General features: G+C 43.9%; 1 protein-coding gene across 2 annotated transcripts in view; it reads right to left on the bottom strand.

Moving 5' to 3' along the window:
- Nucleotides 1-21656, bottom strand: part of LOC125462796 (ATP-binding cassette sub-family A member 13-like) — a 264956-nt gene that overhangs the window by 217694 nt on the left and 25606 nt on the right. The gene's annotated exons all lie outside the window — the stretch shown is intronic.

Below are 21656 nucleotides of genomic sequence, written 5' to 3'. Positions count from 1 at the left end.
GGATGCATCATGTTTGGTATGGCAACTGCTCTGTCCAAGGCCAAAATAAATTGCACAGAGTTATGAATGCAGTCCAGTCCATCACGAAAACCAGCCTTCCTTCCACTGACTCCATTTACATTTCTTGCTGTCTTAGGAAAACAGCCAACATAATCAAAGATCCCTCCCACCTCAGTTACACTCTCTTCCACCCTCATCCATTAGGCAGAAGATACAAAAGTTTGAAAACACGTAACAACAGATTCAAGAACAGCTTCTTCCCCAATGTTATCAGACTAATGAAAGGATCTCTCATATATCAGAGTTGATCTTTCACTGCACCTTCTCTGTCACTGTAACATTATATTTTGCATTCTGATCTATTACCCTGATGTACTTACGTGAGGTATGATTTGTCTGGATAGCATGCAAAACAATATTTTTCACTGTATCTTGGTGCATGTGACAATAAAAAATCAAATCAACTTAATTAAACTGCATTTATATTTTCACCACAAATATGTAGTATTATAGACAGTTGGGTGTCAGTCCTGAGATTACTGTAAACAATTTTAATTCACTCTGCCAGGACACAACAGTTAAAATCACATGGAAAAAATTACCATCTTGAGATCTTCCATTCTTGGTTGAGGTGCCAAGAACCAGAAAACTCAATTAATGAATAAAGGATAGCCTGTTTAGGATGAAATGAGGAGGAGCTTCCCAAATTGGAGAATGGTGAATTTGGAATACACCACCTCAAAAGGCTATCGAAGCTTTGCCATTGAATATGTTCAGGACAGAAATTAAGATATTTTTAGATATCAGAGAAATCAAACATAATAAGGATAGTGCGGGAAAATAACTTGACAGATGGAACATAATGTGGAACTCATGATATTTCAAGTTTCCTAAGAGAAACAGAATATTGCTCAAATGATAAGAGATTGTAAAGTACAGATGTACAACACAGCTGAGGTGTTCGTGCCAATAAATCACTGAAAGCTAACATGCATGTTCAGCAAGTTATTAATAAGGCTAATGGAATGTTAGTCTTTATTGCAAGAGGATTTGAATACAAGAGTAATGAAGTCTTGCTTCCATTGTATAGATATTTGCTGACACTGCATCTGGAGAATTGAATGCAAATGTGTTCTCCTGACTTCAGGAAAGACATTGCTGTCCTAGGGGAAATACAAGCTTTACAAGGCATGTTGTCAGGAAGGTGGGACTGAGCCTATATCCTCTGGAGTTTTGAAGAATGAGAGGTAATCTCAATGAAACCAACAAAATATTTAAAGAGAGAGGGAGAGTTGATGCAGGTAAATTGTTAATCCAGTTGGAGAGTTGAGAATCATTGTGCACACTTTAAAAATAAGGGGGATACCAGATAGGATCGAGGTGAGGATTTTGTTTTACACAGAGGTTATGAATCTTTAGAATTCTCTGACCCAAAGGGCTGCTGAAAATAGAGATTGATAGACCCAGATGTTCCAAGGAAGGGTCACCAGACCCGAAACGTTAACTCTAACTTTTGCTTCACAGATGCGAAAAGACCTGCTGAGCTTCCAGCAACTTCTAATTCTGTGATAATAGGAACTGCAGATGCTGGAGAATCTGAGATAACAAGGTGCAGAGCTGGGTGAACACAGCAGGCCAAGCAGTATTGTGGGAGCAGGAAAGCTGACGTTTCGGGCTTAGACCCTTCACCAGAAATGGGGCAGGGGAAGGGGGTTCTGAAATAAATAGGGAAAGAGGGGGAGGCAGGTCGAAGATGGATAGAGGAGAAGATAGGTGGAGAGGAGACAGACAAGTCAAAGAGGTGGGGATGGAGCCAGTAAAGGCGAGTTTAGGTGGGGAGGTAGGGAGGAGATAGGTCAGTCCAGGGAGGACAGACAGATCAAGGAGGCGGGATGAGGTTAGGAGGTAGGAAATGGAGGTGTGACTTGAGGTGGCAGGAGGGGATAGGTGAGAGGAAGAACAGGTTAGGGAGGCGGGGACGAGCTGGGCTGGTTTTGGGATGCAGTAGGGGGACGGGAGATTTTGAAGCTTGTGAAATCAACATTGATACCATTGGGCTGCAGGGTTCCCAAGCGGAATATGAGTTGCTGTTCCTGCAACCTTCGGATGGCATCATTGTGGCACTGCAGGAGGCCCAGGATGGACATGTTGTCTGAGGAGTGTGACGGGGAGTTGAAATGGTTCGCGACTGGGAGGTGCAGTTGTTTATTGTGATCCGAGCATAGATGTTTGACAAAGCGGTCCCCAAAGCCACCGCTTGGTTTCCCCGATGTAGATGAGGCCACATCGGGTGCAGCAAATGCAGTATACCACATTGGCAGATGTGCAGGTGAACATCTGCTTGATGTGGAAAGTCTTCTTGGGGCCTGGGATAGGGGCGAGGGAGGAGGTGTGGGGGCAGGTGTGACACTTCCTGTAGTTGCAGCGGAAAGTGCCGGGTGTGGTGGGGCTGGAGGGGAGTGTGGAGTGGACAACGGAGTCACGGAGAGAGTAGTCCTTCCGGAAGGCACATAAGGGTGGAGAGGGAACAATGTTTTTGATGGTGGGGTCGAATTGCAGATGGCGGTAGTGTCAGAGGATGATACGTTGGATCCGGAGGTTGGTGGGGTGGTATGTGAGGACAAGGGAGATTCTTTTTTGGTTGTTATTGCACGGACGTAGTGTGAAGGATGAGTTGCGGGACATGCAAGAGACACAGTCAAGGGTGTTCTCGACCGATGCGGGGGGGATGTTGCAGTCCTTGAGAAACGAGGACATCTGAGATGAACAGAAGTATAATGCCTCATCCTGGGAGCAGATTTGGCAGAGGTGAAGGAATTGGGAATAGGGGATGGAATTTTAGCAAGAAGGTGGGTGGGAGGAGGTGTATTCTCGGTAGCTGTGGGAGTCGGTGGGCTTGAAATGGATATCGGTTTCTAGGTGGTTGCCTGAGATGGTGATAGAGAGGTCCAGGAAGGTGAGGGAGGTGTTAGAGATAGTCCAGGTGAACTTAAGGTTGGGGTGGAAGGTGTTAGTGAAGTGGATGGACTGTTCGAGCTCCTTGTGGGAGCAAGAGGCGGCGCCGATACAGTCATCAATGTAACGGAGGAAGAGGTGGGGTTTGGGGCCAGTGTAGGTACAGAAGAGGAATTATTCCACGTAACCTACAAAGAGGCAGGCACAGCTTGGGCCCATGCGGACCGCAACATCCCCCCCCGCCGGCAGTGGTCGAGAACACCCTCGACCGTGCCTCCGGCATTTCCCACAACTCATCCCTCACACCTCGTCCCAACAATAACAACAAAAAAAACCAACCCCTCGTCCTCATGTACCACCCCACCAACCTCTGGATCCAACGCATCATCCTCTGACACTTCCGCCATCTGCAATTCGACCCCACCACCACAAATTTTTCCATCCCCACTCTTGTTTGCTTTTCAGAGGGACCACTCTCTCCGTGACTCACTTGCCCGCTCCACACTCCCCTCCAACCCCACCACACCCAGCACTTTTCCCCGGAACTGCAGGAAGTGCTACACTTGCCCCCACACCTCCTCCCTCACCCCTATCCCAGGCCCCAAGAAGACTTTCCACATCAAGCAGAGGTTCACCTGCACATCTGCCAATGTGGTATCCTGTATCTGCTGCACCCGATGTGGCCTCCTCGACATTGGGGAAACCAAGCGAAGGTTTGGGAGTCACTTTGCAGAACACCTCCACTCGGTTCGCATTAAACAACTGCACCTCCCAGTCACGATCCATTTTAACTCCCCCTTGCATTCCTCAGACGACATGCCCATCATGGGCCTCCTGCAGTGCCACAATGATGCCACCCGAAGGCTGCAGGAACAGCAACTCATATTCCACTTGGGAAACCTGCAGCCCAATGGTATCAATGTTGATTTCACAAGCTTCCAAATCTCCCCTCTCACCACCACATCAGGGAAACCAGCCCAGCTCATCCCCACCTCCCTAACGTATTCTTCCTCTCACCTATCTCCTCCTCCCACCTCAAGCCGCACCACCATTTCCTACCTACTAACCTCATCCCGCCCCCTTGACCTGTCCATCCTCCCTGGACTGACCTATCCCCTCCCTAACTCCACACCTACAATCACCTTTATTGGCTCCATCCCCACCTCTTTGACTTGTCTGTCTCCTCTCCACCTATTTTCTCCTCTATCCATCTTCAATCCGCCTCCCCCTCTCTCCCTATTTATTTCAGAACCCTCTTTTCCTTCCCCATTTCTAACGAAGTGTCTAGGCCTGAAACATCAGCCTTCCTGCTCCTAAGATGCTGCTTGGCCTGCTGTGTTCATCCAGCTCTTCACCTTGTTATCTCAACTTCTATTTCTGTTCCTGATTTACAGCACCTGCAGTTCTTATGGTTTTTATGTTGATAAATCCATTTTGTCTGTAGTAATGACCCTGAACTTCCAGTCCTTGTCATTTCAATAAACCACCATGGTTCTCCCCTAACATTTCAATGAAGTTCAATACGAGCTGGTAGAACAAAAATTCATTGTCTGCTTTGATATTTTACAGATTCTCGGATACAATATTGAGTTCCACAACTTTAAAGTATGTCCAAGACTTCTGCCTTGTTTTTTTTACACTCAGCAATGTGAACCCATTTTCTACTTTTCACTTCTTTATTTACACCTATGTTTTATATCAATATCACTTTCACCACCATTCACACTGTGTTTGTCATTTGGTCTGGCCACCCGCACATTCTGTTTTACACCTCTTCCTGCCCTCTACAGATAACATAAAAACCATAATTTTTCAGCCCCTTTCATTTCTGAAGAAGAGTCATACAATTCAAAATGTTAGTCTCTGTGGTGAAAGAAACAGTTATCAGACTTGCTGAGTTTCTCCAGTACCTCTGTTTCTGTTTCAGGCAGGAATTGCGCTGTGGCATAAACCTTTTAATATGCTTTTAATGAACAGGTCTAGATATCTTACGATAATAAAATGTGAGGCTGGATGAACACAGCAGGCCAAGCAGCATCTCAGGAGCACAAAAGCTGACGTTTCGGGCCTAGACCCTTCATCAGAGAGGGGGATGGGGGGAGGGAACTGGAATAAATAGGGAGAGAGGGGGAGGCGGACCGAAGATGGAGAGTAAAGAAGATAGGTGGAGAGAGTGTAGGTGGGGAGGTAGGGAGGGGACAGGTCAGTCCAGGGAAGACGGACAGGTCAAGGAGGTGGGATGAGGTTAGTAGGTAGCTGGGGGTGCGGCTTGGGGTGGGAGGAAGGGATGGGTGAGAGGAAGAACCGGTTAGGGAGGCAGAGACAGGTTGGACTGGTTTTGGGATGCAGTGGGTGGGGGGGGGAAGAGCTGGGCTGGTTGTGTGGTGCAGTGGGGGGAGGGGATGAACTGGGCTGGTTTAGGGATGCAGTAGGGGAAGGGGAGATTTTGAAACTGGTGAAGTCCACATTGATACCATATGGCTGCAGGGTTCCCAGGCGGAATATGAGTTGCTGTTCCTGCAACCTTCGGGTGGCATCATTGTGGCAGTGCAGGAGGCCCATGATGGACATGTCATCAAGAGAATGGGAGGGGGAGTGGAAATGGTTTGCGACTGGGAGGTGCAGTTGTTTGTTGCGGACTGAGCGGAGGTGTTCTGCAAAGCGGTCCCCAAGCCTCCGCTTGGTTTCCCCAATGTAGAGGAAGCCGCACCGGGTACAGTGGATGCAGTATACCACATTGGCAGATGTGCAGGTGAACCTCTGCTTAATGTGGAATGTCATCTTGGGGCCTGGGATGGGGGTGAGGGAGGAGGTGTGGGGACAAGTGTAGCATTTCCTGCGGTTGCAGGGGAAGGTGCCGGGTGTGGTGGGGTTGGAGGGCAGTGTGGAGCGAACAAGGGAGTCAGGGAGAGAGTGGTCTCTCCGGAAAGCAGACAGGGGAGGGGATGGAAAAATGTCTTGGGTGGTGGGGTCGGATTGTAAATGCCGGAAGTGTCGGAGGATAATGCGTTGTATCCGGAGGTTGGTAGGGTGGTGTGTGAGAACGAGGGGGATCCTCTTGGGGCGGTTGTGGCGGGGGCGGGCTGTGAGGGATGTGTCGCGGGAAATGCGGGAGACGCGGTCAACGCCCTTGACCGCATCTCCCGCATTTCCCGCGACACAACGCCCTTGACCGCGTCTCCCGCATTTCCCGCGACACAAACGCCCTTGACCGCGTCTCCCGCATTTCCCGCGACACAAACGCCCTTGACCGCATCTCCCGCATTTCCCGCGACACAAACGCCCGTGACCGCGTCTCCCGCATTTCCCGCGACACATCCCTCACACCCCGCCCCCGCCACAACCGCCCCAAGAGGATCCCCCTCGTTCTCACACACCACCCTACCAACCTCCGGATACAACGCATTATCCTCCGACACTTCCGGCATTTACAATCCGACCCCACCACCCAAGACATTTTTCCATCCCCTCCCCTGTCTGCTTTCCGGAGAGACCACTCCCTCCCTGACTCCCTTGTTCGCTCCACACTGCCCTCCAACCCCACCACACCCGGCACCTTCCCCTGCAACCGCAGGAAATGCTACACTTGTCCCCACACCTCCTCCCTCACCCCCATCCCAGGCCCCAAGATGACATTCCACATTAAGCAGAGGTTCACCTGCACATCTGCCAATGTGGTATACTGCATCCACTGTACCCGGTGCGGCTTCCTCTACATTGGGGAAACCAAGCGGAGGCTTGGGGACCGCTTTGCAGAACACCTCCGCTCAGTTCGCAACAAACAACTGCACCTCCCAGTCGCAAACCATTTCCACTCCCCCTCCCATTCTCTTGATGACATGTCCATCATGGGCCTCCTGCACTGCCACAATGATGCCACCCGAAGGTTGCAGGAACTGCAACTCATATTCCGCCTGGGAACCCTGCAGCCATATGGTATCAATGTGGACTTTACCAGTTTCAAAATCTCCCCTTCCCCTACTGCATCCCTAAACCAGCCCAGTTCATCCCCTCCCCCCACTGCACCACACAACCAGCCCAGCTCTTCCCCCCCACCCACTGCATCCCAAAACCAGTCCAACCTGTCTCTGCCTCCCTAACCGGTTCTTCCTCTCACCCATCCCTTCCTCCCACCCCAAGCCGCACCCCCAGCTACCTACTAACCTCATCCCACCTCCTTGACCTGTCCGTCTTCCCTGGACTGACCTATCACCTCCCTACCTCCCCACCTACACTCTCTCCACCTATCTTCTTTACTCTCCATCTTCGGTCCGCCTCCCCCTCTCTCCTTATTTATTCCAGTTCCCTCCCCCCATCCCCCTCTCTGATGAAGGGTCTAGGCCCGAAACGTCAGCTTTTGTGCTCCTGAGATGCTGCTTGGCCTGCTGTGTTCATCCAGCCTCACATTTTATTATCTTGGAATCTCCAGCATCTGCAGTTCCCATTATCTTAGATATCTTACGATTCTTGTTTATTTGAGTTTTAAGCCTGGACTTTTAAACATAGAGAAGTATCTGCCTTTATAGTCATAAAGGCAGTTAATAATTGCTTCAGGCATCTTATCATTTCAATATTGAATTTCTGAACCACATTTAGGGGAGGAGAGAACACAAGGAGGAACTGTAGAGATTTTAAGATGAAAGAACAACTAATAGAAATACGGAGCCCCACACCTGTAAGACAAGAAAGTTTAAGTTGTAGATTTGAGTCTCAATTTTTAACACAACTGTGTGCAAAATTGAGGACAGTAAATCAGTTCACATTTCCAGCTTGAAGGAACAAAAGATAATTCTGGTGCTCCACACCTCGTAGATGTATTAGGGCATGCTTCTTTCATTCTCCCAAAGTAGATTCCAGAGGAAGCAAAAGTAAATGCATAATCTCTGTAGAGAGCCTTATGCTAATGACACTGTAAAATAGTTCCATTATCTTAAAAGTCTCTATGTTAGGGAATTTATATCTTTTTAGGGCTTTTAAATGTTTTACCAATTTGTAATAAAGTACTAATTTTCAGGTGTAGATTTATAACAGCCAATAAAGCACATTTTAGAACATAGAACATAGAACAGTACAGCACAGTGCAGGCCCTTCAGCCCCACAATGTTATGCCGACCTATTATCCAACTCACCCTGCATACCCTACATTTCACTATTATCCGTGTGCGTATCCGTGTATGCCCCTAATGTATCTGACTCCACTACCACCACCGGCAGCACATTCTACACACCCACCACCCTCTGCATAAAGAATCTACTTCTGCCATCTCCCCTATATCTTCCTCCAATCTCCTTAAAATTATGTCCCCTCTGAACAATTATTTCAGTTTATCTTGCGAGAATCTCAGTCTCACCAAGATTAGATTACAATAGTGTGCACAATTATTTCTTTGGCATCATGCCATTATTATTCCATTGTTTATTGTTCATTATCCTAAGCACCTGATTTCTTTTTGTGATGACATTCATAGTTTACTGTCTTATATATTATCCGCTGTAACTTACTTTTTTTTTCCTATCAGTTGGTTCAATACCAGTCACTGATATTGAATTTTCTTCCTTTAATTTTGATAGTTCTTTTGTCTGCTCCGTACCCTCATGTTTAGTAAAGAGATGGATCTTGATTGATTGTCTTAGTTCTGCAGTGGTAGCATTTTCAGTACAGGTTTACTACTGTTTAAAATAGCCTTGCTAGCTTCTATGGGTTCGTGGATGCAGGGGCATGAGCTGGTCAGTCCTTCGACATTTGCAAACACCAGACCACTGCATAATAAAACAACTAGCATGTTTTATCAATTGAGATAGTTCCTAAGATTTCCTAAGTTTTCAAGCAGTAATCATGTAAATCTCTAGCTGCAAAAACAGGCATGTTTAGGAAGACATGATCAGATCATACGATAAATAAGGTGTTCGGATAGAGTGGTAGCTACAGGTGATCAAGTCAGGAAGGATCAATGAATAGTGATAATGGGAACTGCAGATGTTGGAGAATCCAAGATAACAAAATGTGAAGCATCTCATGAGATACTGCTTGGCCTGCTATGTTCATCCAGCTTCACACAGGATCAATGAATAATTGGTTTGTGAAGAAGCTATGGATGTTTAGTGTAGGAAGTAGCTGTGTGCAATTGAATCTGGAAGGAGTGGGGAGAAATTGGGGTGGGACATGATTGTAAATGATTGGGGTTGGAAGCAGCAGTAGTTCAGGAAATAGCTGTGGGTGATCAGGTTGGAAAATGTCAAAAAGTGATCAGTTTGGGAGGTAACAGTGGACGACGGGATCAGGGAATAACCATGACTGGTTGAGTTGGGAAATAGCAGTGGGTGATCAGTGGGAGATATCAAGTTAGGCAGGATCTGAGAGTGATCAAGTTTGGAATTATTTCTGGGTTAGTGATCGGAAAACAGCAGTAGGTGTTTGGGTTAGGAGTCAGCGTAGATGATCGGACTGGGACATAGCTGTGAGCAATCAGTTCAGGATGCGGTGGGTGATCTGTCAGGGAGTAGCAGTGGGTGATCTATCAGGCAGTAGCAGCGGGTGATCTGTCAGAGAGTAGTAGTGGGCAATTGGATTGGGAATTAGAGCTGAATGATCAGTTCAGGAATAAGCAAGGTTGCTTCACGGGTTAGTCAAGATAGGGACAAGTGATCAAGTCAGGCGGCAGCCGAGGAGGTGATTGGCTCAGGAAATAGCAATTAATGATTGAATGAGTGATTGGGTCAGGAGCAAGTGATAGGTGATTGGATTGGGAGCTGAACGCTGAACTGGTCAGGACAAAGTGGAGTTTGATTGTGTTAAGTTGTTATAGTGAGTGACTGAGACAGAATGCTGTAGCAGGTGGTCGGGTCAGATGTTATGGTCGGTGATGTAATTTTTAGTGTGTTACCCATGGTGGGTGATCTGGTCAGGCAGTAGTGAGATCAGGTCAGGAGGGATTAGTAGCCAAGAGTGAGATGGCGTTCCTGCTCCTTACACATCCATATTTATGAAAGGGCATTTTGAGTAGTTGTCTAATTGATTGTGGTCTTGCAGGCAATAGTACAAGGCCACTCCTGAGTGCAGTCAATGATATAATAAGAACTGAAGGCAATATTTTGGCCTTTAACAATATGGTAGTGGGTGCCAATGTGGCCACGTAATAAGTACCAGCCTCCCGCCCAACAGATTGGATACTATTGTGCCTGTTCAGTACCCAAAGTATCAAAATCTCAGAATGATACAGGCTATGACTATTTAGTTTATCTATTCACTTTATTGAAAATTATGGGTTATATGTCTGCAACTTGCTGGAAAGTGCTTCACTGTATTCCCATTCTTCCCATTGGAAAGATCAGCTCTAATAATAAGACAAAAAGTAGAAATGTTTATACCTTTGCTTGAACTAATTTTGCCAACAGCAATTTAAAAAATTACACAAACATATTAGAACCCAAATTCAACATAATATAAAACAACAGGAGTGGGATGAAAACAAACCACACAGACCTCAACACATTAGCACTAGCAATGTTGAGTAATAAATCTTGATAATGCAACAATACATATGGAAGTCTGAGTGCCTGGAACATTCCAGCTGATTGCAGGAAGAAGTTCTGAAATGGTTTGTCATGGCACCATAACATGGTTTCAGTATCGAGAGAACATAAATGAAGATTCAATGCCCACACTCAGTTCAAGGTCAGTTAGGGATGGGAATAAAATGTTGGCCTTGCCAGCAACGCCCCTGTGGCATAAAGTAATAAAGAAGAAAACAATTTATCAGAAGTACAGGTCCTTTGTATGAACTGCTCATTTTGCCATGTTTAATGGGTTACAGGGCAAATGCATTGATATGGCAGAATTGCAGTAGAAAACTACCGACAACATACAATTGGAAAGCACACGATAACATTTGTATGAATGTTAACTGTGCAGCGAAACATATAAAGACATAAAATGTGGTACTAATGTTTAATTGACACCTCTAGATGTTAAGGCAGCCTTGTCAAAAGATAAACATGGGTGGTTCTAATGTTGTGAAAACTCTATGAAGATTGAGAAGACATTCAAAGATCTTCTTTGAATTCTTTGTGTATCCATGAGATGAGAAGATTTGAGATGATCTTGCACTCTTGTAGCAGCAAATGAAGGAAAGTACTGCATTATCAGGCAACTGTTTTTAAAGGGTTACAGCTTTCATTAAAATATATGGCACCAGGACATAGCAAAGGCTGTAGCAAGTCAAAGAAAATTAACGAATTGATGAAGGTAAAGTCTTGACCTGACCCCACTGCGCCCCTCAAGCTAGCCCCATACCCCTGGCAGTAGCAACAAAGTAACCTGAAGTAACACCTCAACCACACCCTCCCACCAATCCCCACCTTTGTCCCCACTGCCAGGCCCAACACTCCCTTTCCACCTCAGGGCATGACAATGTTCCAACTCCAAGAAGCCGACAATCCTTCATAACCAAGAAATTATCAATCCTTCTAACACCTCCCCTGTACCAATGAGGCCTAATCCCTTGGCCCACCCATCCGTGACTTGACTCCCCTCTCACTGCTGCTGAACTGAGCCCACCCCTGCGGACCTGACAATATCCCAACACCTACCACCATCCTGACAGCTTGAATCTGATCCAACCTCCATGAGAGCTTAAAACACCCCATCCCTGCACCCAGCTGGACCCCAAATCACTCTCACATCCCAACCTTTACCAAATACTGTGTGAATAACTGGCTCCATTGTCACTTTCTACATTGCTGTCCCAACCACCTGATAACTACCTCTACTCACCTGAAACCCGACTTACCTGGCTCCTCACTCACCTGGCTCTCTACCTGTCTGCACTCGAAACTTACATGTACCTTACGTCCTTACCCTTTGATAGCAGCTGACAAAGTGGCTGTCAGTGATGCTGGACCTTTAAATCACAGAATACAGCGATTGAATGCTACAAAAAATGGGGTGTGCTTTGCCTTCCTCTGACATTTCTGCACAAGGGGATGTAAGCAAGGGTCCACATTTTTGAAGGAGCCCTGACTGTTTTCTCCCGTTACAAAAATCATCTGCTCATGGGAAAGAAGAGGGAACGGAATGGTAATCTACTTGGGATTGCTACTCCTCAGAAAATTCTGCCCTTATTTCTAAGGATGCTAGGTACATCCTCCTGTCTGTCTTTGAAAAAGTCTCCATTATCACCACAATGTCATTTTTTCACAGGGCTATTTGCACCTGAGTTCACGAAACTCAACTGTCATATCCTGCACATACAAATTCATTCATAGTAATTCTAATTACAATATTATTGCAATCCCTCTAACTCTGACACAAAACAAAATCATACTGTTTTCTACTCTAGTGCTAAATATCTCTGCCAATCCTCTGCGTACCTTGTTTGTCCCACTTCTGGCTCCCACAGCTCTGCAGTTAGTTTAACCTCTCCTCAATAGCATTAGTAAATATCCCCTTATGGAAATTGGTCCCAATTCTGTTCTGGTGTAACCTATCTGTACAGGTCTCATTTCAGCCAGAACTGGTCCCAATGCCTCAGGCATCTAAAACCCTCCCTTCTGCACAATCTCACCAGCCCCACATTTATATAATCAATCTTCCTACTTCCATACTCAGTTGCTCAATCTGGAGCAATCTGGAAGTGTCTGCATTTGAGGTCTTGCTTGCTTCAGAGCTTCCCAAACTCTGATTGCAGGATCACATGTTTTTTTCTACTTATTTCATTGGTAATACTTTGTACCACAAACATTGGTTATTCATCACCAACCCTTCCCCAACCTCACCCAAAATCCCACTCCCCACTCTTTCCCCAATCAGTGTGTGCTCTAAAGTCACTCAGTGACATTAGATCCTGGTATCAGGAAGACAACATACTCTCTTACATTCATGCCAGAGTTAGTTGAGAAGGAATTTTTGTGATTTTTCATAGACAAGTTTAGCAAGTCAGTAAAGCTGTTCATTTGCACAAAATGTTAAATAATATTTCCAACGTGTCTTTGTATCAAGTGAACCAAAATGCATATAATATATCAGTTTCTTTATCTTTATATGAGCTGTTGAGCTGGCAGGATATGGATCATTCTCCTGTATGTGCACATGATTACACAATGTTGTTTTGCTTTTTAACACTCGCCCAAGAGTACTGAAATATCACTTTTCCTTATTGAAATCTGAATGAAAAGTGATGACGTGTGAACAATTTCCAAAGGGAATGTCTGTAGCTCCTCAAAAACGTCCTTTATAAGTTGACAAAGATAGACAATAAAACCCCTATTCCACATCTCCTCATATTACTTACAGGAGGCTTTCTAATCTTGTGCTTAGCTTCTCATATGATAGAGCGAGCAGCCTTGTTCCTGTGGTAAAGACATTCTGTTTCCTAAACAGTCAGGGGTTTGGCCTATTTAAATGTCAGTCTTAAAATGCAGCCCATATTTAACTGGATAAAATTTAAAAGAAATATCACAGTAAATATTATGTTAAAATATTCTTAATATAAGTGACCTACTTAGAAGAAAAGGGACACAATCTAAGTGATAGGTCAACAAAGGAACTTTGGATCAGGAGTTGGCCATTTAGCCTCTCAAGCCTGCTCTATCAGTCCATAAGATGATGGCTAATCTGTAACTACAACTCTGTATTCCTGCCTACCCCAGATAGCCTTTCATTCCTTAATTATCAAGAACCTTTCCACACCTGCTTTAAAAATGATCAAAGGCTTTGTTTTCCATTGCTTTTTCTGTAAGACAGTTCCAAAGGCTCACAACTGTCTGAGAAAGAATTTCAGATGACCCTTATTTTTAAACATTGTCTCCTAGATCTAGAATCTCACATGACAAGAAAGATCGTTTTGGGCATCCATCCTGTTAAGCTCCTCAAGATCAGCCTCCTCCAGTCAGAACGTATTAAAACCTTCAACTGGCTTTGCCAGGACTCTTTAACAGAGTTTTATCATTAGCCTCCTGCCTCTGACTTCTCAGACATTCAGTGGGGACAAAACGCGTGACATGTCAAAGGAAGGATCAGAATGTCTGAGCTGCACATCAGTTTATGAAGAGAAGAATAGAGAGGAGTTCTGAGAAAGTTGTGTCACACTACCAAACTTTACCTAACCTAACCCTGGCTTAGGAGGCTGGGAAGATCTAGGAATTCAAGAGGACAGTTGTGCTGAGTGAAAGAAGTTTTAAGTGCACTACCCTGCATTCCGACTTCTAGATCTGCATTCATTCTTCCTTCTCCAGATGCTTGTGAACATTCTTATCCAAATTAAAATTAGAATTAGAATTAGAATTAGAATTTATTGCCATCTGTACTCAAGTCTAGGAATGCAAGAGTCCAGTGAAAAGTGTACAATATTGCCATTTTCAGCGCCATCTTAGTTATAAAGGTACCAAGACAGAAAATATTGGCTACAATGTAGAAAAAATAAAGAAATAAAGTTAAAAATTCAACATTAACGTCCTTCTTAGTGTAATGTATAAAAATAAAGAAATAAAGCTAAAAGTTAAACATCACTGTGCCTTCTTAAGTGCTCAGCCGTGCTGCTTTTGCGCTCGCAACCAGGGTTCCATTTCCTCCGTGCTCTACACCGCCACAGATGCTGGGAGACATCAAGCTCGCTCCCCTCCGCATTGGGCTCACACTCTCACTCTTCCCCCATGTTGAACCTGAACTCCTTTGCGTTGGCCTCATTCGTTTCCTCTCCTCAGTGCTCTTTCACTGCCCTTTGCTTTAGGCTTGATCTCCTTTGCTTTGGCCTTGCTCTCTCTATCTCCCCCATGCTTTCTGACTGTACCCTATATTGGGCTCAATCTCCTTTACATTGGGCTCACTGTCTCACTCTCCTCCACACTGGGTCCGATCTCCACTGTGCTGCCCCAAAGCCAACGACCTCTACCACTGCCAGGAAGAAACCTTGAAGCTGCCAATCTCTCCACAGAAAGTAACAATCAACAGTAAACTTCACACCCATCTACTATGTCAATATTCCAGAGGGCTATGAAAATCCCCCAAAAATGGCATTAGCAGTGGGTCCTAAAGTGACGTTATAGTGGACAATCAGGACAAACCTAATGGAAATACCTCTCCTGGGTGTGTTGCTGACTGATCTGATCAAAAAGGAGAATGCTGAGATGGTTCTGAGAAGCAGTTGCACCTTCATTGCAGGATCAAATTGGTTAAATAGACAATGGTTTCTGGACTGTAGTAGTTGAGACCAAATTAGTCAAAATTCTATGCAACTATCTTTAGAATTAAAGAACAAAATTATAACGTACAACATCACTTCCATAATGAAAGAGGCTTGTTATCAATAAAGACTTTCCTATTTCTTCATTTTTCAAATTAAAATAAAATTCAAGTTTAAATTTAAATGCTTCCTGAAGAACTATATTGTTTTAACCATTCAACTGGGACTGGACATGTTGGAAGAATATCGATTCTGAGCTGTTATGCCTACGCAACCAAAACCAAAGTACAACATATACCAAGAATAGTCTTTACAGTACAACTTCCATTTGAACATCTGTAACTGATAACTAATTGCAATAGTGACAATCATCTTAGTGAATGTGGAAAAGCCTTTGTTTGAATTGCTTAAGGATTGAAATCCAAATGAGCACATCAAAGTATGAATTAGCAATATTATTAAAATGGAACATGCAAATATTTTAGGCATGCCTGGAAACTAACTAAAATTAGTGGTCAGTGGAAATTGATTAACAATGGAGTATTCTTGGTATATTCACTCCACAACTGTGGCTTAGCTTTATGCTAAACTATTTACTGAAAAAGAATGTAAAGTATGAAATATTGGAACTTGGAAATAATGCTTGAAAGTTTAAAAAAAGTTTGGCTTCTTGTGTTTTAATTCTTGCAGCCAGAGTTGCCATAGTAACCACCCGGATCAGGCACTCCCAATTTTACACCCATTGAAATCTTTCACTTAAATGAGGGCTCAAGTTACGTTAATGTACAGACTGAGGTTACTATCGGTCACAAGAGAAACTGGTTTCAGTACATAAATAGAATTTAAAACTTATCTTCATTATCTCTGTCTCAGCTTGAGCTCTGCAGGTTAGTACCAGGGGACGGCAGTTGGGGCCGGGTAGTAAAATCACTCAAAATACTTATGTACCCTGGAACTGTGATGATAACATGGGCTGCAGGTTAAAAAGTTCAACTGAGTAGATGGCATGGATATCCAGCCAATGTTGATCCTCCTTTGTAATATAGGCAGTAGGGAACCTGGTAATGTGGCTATACCTGAAGAAGTTCAGCCTTTTGAAACATTCTCTTTAGATAAGTTCAAGGAACTCAGCCTTGGGCTTCATATAATGTACGGACTCCTGTAAGCCATCTCCTTGCTCATCGGTTCCTGTTCATGTTGGTTGTGAATACTGCTGCTTTTTAATCCAGTTGTTTAATTTTCTTCTTTTTTTTAAATCCTTAACCTGAAAGGTCTTATATTGGGAAATTCTCCTCTCCTTGAAATCTACCTGCTTCACACAGCAAGTCAAAAAAACCTTTGACCCCATCACCAGCAGAAATCTGACCTTTCTCAAATCTCCCTAAACCCTCCAAAAGTCCTTGTATGAATGTGCAGTCTTACTCCAAATCGATGTCCACCTTTCCCACAACTTGTATTTAAATTCCTCCCATTAGGTTCTGACCCTGCCCAGTATCAATCTAAAGTTGCAAAAAGCACCCTATACCTGTGACAAAGGTAAAAGTATTGCTATTTGTTTTTCTCAACTTGTCTACAGGCTTTCTAACTCAATGCCACTTTCTAACTATGCCACTGTCAGCTGTATGGTTGACAGTGTATTTACCCAGCTCCATTCATAACTCTCGAATCACAGCCACAGAATCACGTGCTTTTGTTTTTTTTTGCTCCTGTCTTGTTACCTTTGGTTTATTGCAATGATTGGTCCTTCTTCCCCTTCCATTTTTCATCTATGTGCTGCCTCTTGGCAACATCATGGGAAAACATTATTTTTGTACCTACACTGATGATACAAACAATGACCTCAGCACAACATTCCTCGAATCTCTTACTGTCGCTGTGTTATCACACTACTTATCTGAATTCCAGTGCTGAATGAGCAGTAGGTTCCCCATTTAAACATTTGCAAGAACAAAATTATTACCTGTGATCCCATGACAAATTTCGTCTCTCTCTTAGGCATCTGTTTGAGGCTAAACCTAAAAGTATGTAAACTTTCGATGAGGGCGAGGGGCGTGGTATATTTTATTTGCTCTTGCAGCCTGCAGGAGCAGGGCAGGTAGAGTGTGAAGTGACTGAATTGGCTGGGAGCTGAAATTTTATTTCTTTATGTTGAGTTAAGTAAGATTTAGAGAGAGTAACAGAATGTTTGTGGTGCATTGAATCTCATGCCTGTTGGGGCAGGTTAATATGCTCAGCAATTTTGCATCCCATAAAAACATCTCATACTAATAAGTATTTATTTGCATCCTACATTCAATATAAAGTCAGTGAAGGACAAGAATCTTGTGACAGTTTGTTCCTGTTTGTTTAAAGGTGGCATACTACAATCAACTTTGTGAATTCATGTGTAAGGTATTTATTTTCTTTGTTGAACTTATTTCAACAGAAGTGTAAGGTGAAATTGAATTGGTTACACAATTTGACTTTAAGTATAACACACAGTTTAAAAAAAGAATTGGTATAACTATAACTCTAACAGGTTATTTAATTATTGAACTGCAATTGTTCCAATATAATAACACCCCATAAACACACACTTGGCAAAAGCAAAGTCGGCAAAACAGATGGTCTCGTATGCAATTCTGGCAGCAGAGAGAGAACTCAAGCTTTTAGCTGTATCAGAGGGGAAACAAGGAAGCTTCCACAGCCAACTCCAAACCCTAACAACTCTTGAAAGCTGAACTAAAACCCTGGTTCTGTGAGAGCCTGACTGCAACTATTCATGCTGCTTCTATTGGTTCAACTTTAAATAGAAAACTCAAGGCATCACATGCTGTTTACTTTACTAGTTTGGAAAAGACAGCTTGGCATTTATGTCTCAAAGCATCTCTTTAAAGAAAAGACAAATATACCTCTTACAGCCGTAGTATCATCACACTCTACAGTACAAGGAGAGGATCAGGGGAATTAGTCAATATAATGTGGAGCTATAGGAGTACAGCAGGTCAGACAGCATCTGGAGAGTAGGAAAATTGGTCCTGCTGAAAGGCCCAGACTCGAAATGTTGACTAACCTGTTCCTCAGATGCTGCCTGAACTGCAATGCTACTCCAGATCCACATTTTATCTGACATCTAGTATCTGCAGTCCTTTCTATCGTTGAAGATCAGGAGAATGACAGCTTACATGGCCACTCAAAACAAGCAACATTTAATGAATGATGTGGGTTGACAGAGAAATGGAGTTTGGAGTGCAGCTGACACTGTCTCGATGCACTGTACTGATCACTGAGATGGTGTGGCACATTCGCCAAGTTGCTGCACAAGCTGAGGCTACAGCTTAATGAATGATGAAGACATAATCCCTCATTATCAGGGTGCAACATGCCTCATGATATGGAGAAGTGAGCTCAGCCCTTATCTGCAAGCTATGCCACGAAACACTCTTCAAAACAGATCGAAGTATCTTTTCTGTTTCTTGTGTTCCCCATGTAGGCAATTTCTACCAAGAGTCCTACACCCTATCACTGCTAAAATGTTAGTCACTGTTGTTGTCTCCTTGAGAAGACAAATGCAGAGGGCCAGTGCTGATGGCAAGCCCACAGCAGCCCAGGAGGTTGAGAAGCACTCAGCTCAGGAAGAGTTCAGAGCCACAAGACCTGTCAGCCACATGTGGGCCTGCAGGAGGGGCAGAGTTTTTGGGAAATGAGTGAGGCACAATATCAACTCACACTCCATACATCCCAGGACACTTTGTCAGGACTGTGTCAGATGCAAGGGCTGGACCGGACATTGCAGAAGTGGGAAGCCATCTCCTCCCTGTGACAGTGAAGGTGCCTCGTGCTCTCAGCTTCGATGCTGCTGGCTCCTTCGAGGGAGCGATGAGCAACTTGTGTGTGATCTCTCAATTATGCACCCACAAATGTGCCAGGGCAGTGACCGATGCCATCTGAGCAGGGTCACACCAATTCATTTCATTCTCCATGAGGGGCTCAGTGCTGCAGCCTGGACAGAAGGCTCTATCTAGATGTAGGGTGACATTAATTGCACACGTGGTACTAAAAGGGCCGAGTCACAACTCTGTGGAACTCATCAACAGGTAGGAGTTCCATTCAATTGATATCTATGTGATTTATGAACACTGTACCACTTCATGAGGAAGTGACTACTACTCTGGCAGTTGCCACAACCCCTACATCCTGAATCACTCGCTTATACCTATAATGTCTTAAGATGTAGCTACCTTTACAACTTTGATTACAGGTATAACGACTGTAACTATGGCTCATAACAGTATTGTGGAATCCACTGACTGATGCACAGTGCAGATACAATGCTGCTCATTCCTTGATCAGGACCATGGTGGAACAGAAAATAGGCCTCCTAAGATGCAATTCTACTGTTCTGACCAGTCTGGAGGGCCCTCCAGTAGAATTGGACAGGGAACAAGGTAATGTGCTGGGTGCTGAGGAACTGGTGGAATGGGAACAACTTCCCAAGGAGGAAGGTGAGGACATTATGGCCGGGAAAGCTCTCCTTGTGCAGGGCAGAGTTTAGCTGCATCAAGCAATACAAGCCAGACAGGAATGCACACTGAGACAAAATATCATAAGATTCACTCGATATTGTTGCTTCACCAATAAAGGAAATATCTTTAATCATTGAAACATGCCATAATGAGGCGTGCCAGCACAGTTTGTTTCATAACCAAACTAAATGCAATAACAATAACACATATATGAACAAGTGAAACTAAAGTAAGTGAAATATTTATATGTGAAATTTAATTTTGAGTAACATTATCCTTGTGCTATCATGTGTTATGGCTGAAATAGAGAATTTCCGTGTTTGACCAGGAAGCTGTTTTATACTCACCTGTGCCTGCTGCATTGTCAACTAAGGGCAGGTCAGTAACCACCAGTAGGTGGTCACATGTATCTCTCATGCATGCCACCAGAATTACAAATTTTAACCGTATTCAAATTGGAAATATGAAAAGCAAGAGATTAGAAGTTGTGCACACTTGTAATTCTACCTCCAGATCAGCACAATGTCAACAAAATGCCCCCCCTTTGTGAGTTAAACTCCTGAAATCAAAAAAAAGGCCATCTATTTCCTCTCCAGAACATAACCTGACTTTGGTCTTGTCTAAACCCTCACACATGTCTTCTTACTTTTATACTCGACTGGTGTATTTTAATGAACTCATTGCCACCTTCTTACTTCTAACCTTCACAATGACATCCAAAACTTTGGTGCCCAAACCATTGCTCACACCAACCTCCATTCACCCATCACTCACTGATCTACATTGGTTCACAGTTAAACAGGGAATTTAAAATTCTCACCCTTGTTTTGAAGTGTCCCCGTTGCCATGTCTGTCACCATCTCTATAACCTCATCCAGCCGTACAACCCACTGAGAAATCTACTTTTATTTATTTCTGGTGTCTTGGGCATTCCAATTATATTGCTGCACCATTGGTGGCCATATTTTCCACTGCCTGGATTTTCAGACATTGACTGTTGAAGTAACTGCACAGAGGCCTGGATCCAGCATCAAATCATCCTTTAGTTACTTGTGTGCAGTACATTGGCTATGGCCTGCCATCTCGGAGTCAGTTCTCAAACAGAGATGATTCTAATCTCCTGGTTATGTTAGTCAGCCAAGGCTTCCCTGATCAGCTTAGGTTAACAACTGCAACTAATGGCCTCATAGTCAACGGCTTTAATCCTACCTTAATTTGGTTAATCAAACCTTACGTTTTGACCAAGCTTTGTTTTATTTTGCCTGATTATCACCTTTGTGATTCACTCAATTCTTGTTTTATAAAGTTAAATGAAGGGCATAGGCCCGAAATGTCAGCTATCCTGCTCCTAAGATGTTGCCTGGCCTGCTGTGTTCATCCAGCTCTACACTTTGTTATCTTGGAAGCACTTTGGGTTTCTTTTTAAAAACTTTTTTGCATTAACAATGCTATACAATACAAACTGTTCTTGATTCTGTGAGCAGCTACCTCAGGCTGACTGAACATCCTCTTCCACCCACTTTCTAATCATTTCAGGAGATCTGGGGATTAAAATTCCTAGGCCTGCAAGTTTAGTCAATGTGTATGTCTCTTACTTACTTCACACACTTCACCTGAAACTTGTCTGAGATTAAAATCAACCCTGCAATTATTATTACATTTCTTGGCTCGCTTCCATCTATTCCCATTTTCAAAACTCACTTATTTTAACCATTTCCATATGATACTCACAGTATGGAAAGTTAAAATCGTCTACCCAACAAGCCTGTTATTTTCACATCTTTCTAGACTCTGACTAAATATCTCTTCCCTGATTCCCGCTGACATCTGGGAAGTCCACAGGACAATGCCAGCATAGTCATTGCACTTTTCCTATCCCTGAGGTCTACCCACAATGCCTCACTGCCAGATCCCTCCAGGGTATCATCCCTCAGCACAGCTGTGATGTGTTCCCTAACCAGTAATGTAACTCCCTCACCTCTTAAGCTTCCTACTCTGTCTTGTCTAAAACATCAAT

The sequence above is a fragment of the Stegostoma tigrinum genome, chromosome 2 (genome assembly GCF_030684315.1).
Source record: "Stegostoma tigrinum isolate sSteTig4 chromosome 2, sSteTig4.hap1, whole genome shotgun sequence".
Lineage (NCBI taxonomy): Eukaryota > Metazoa > Chordata > Chondrichthyes > Orectolobiformes > Stegostomatidae > Stegostoma > Stegostoma tigrinum.
Note: the sequence above shows the minus strand (reverse complement) of the source record. Positions and strands in the feature narration are given on the sequence as shown.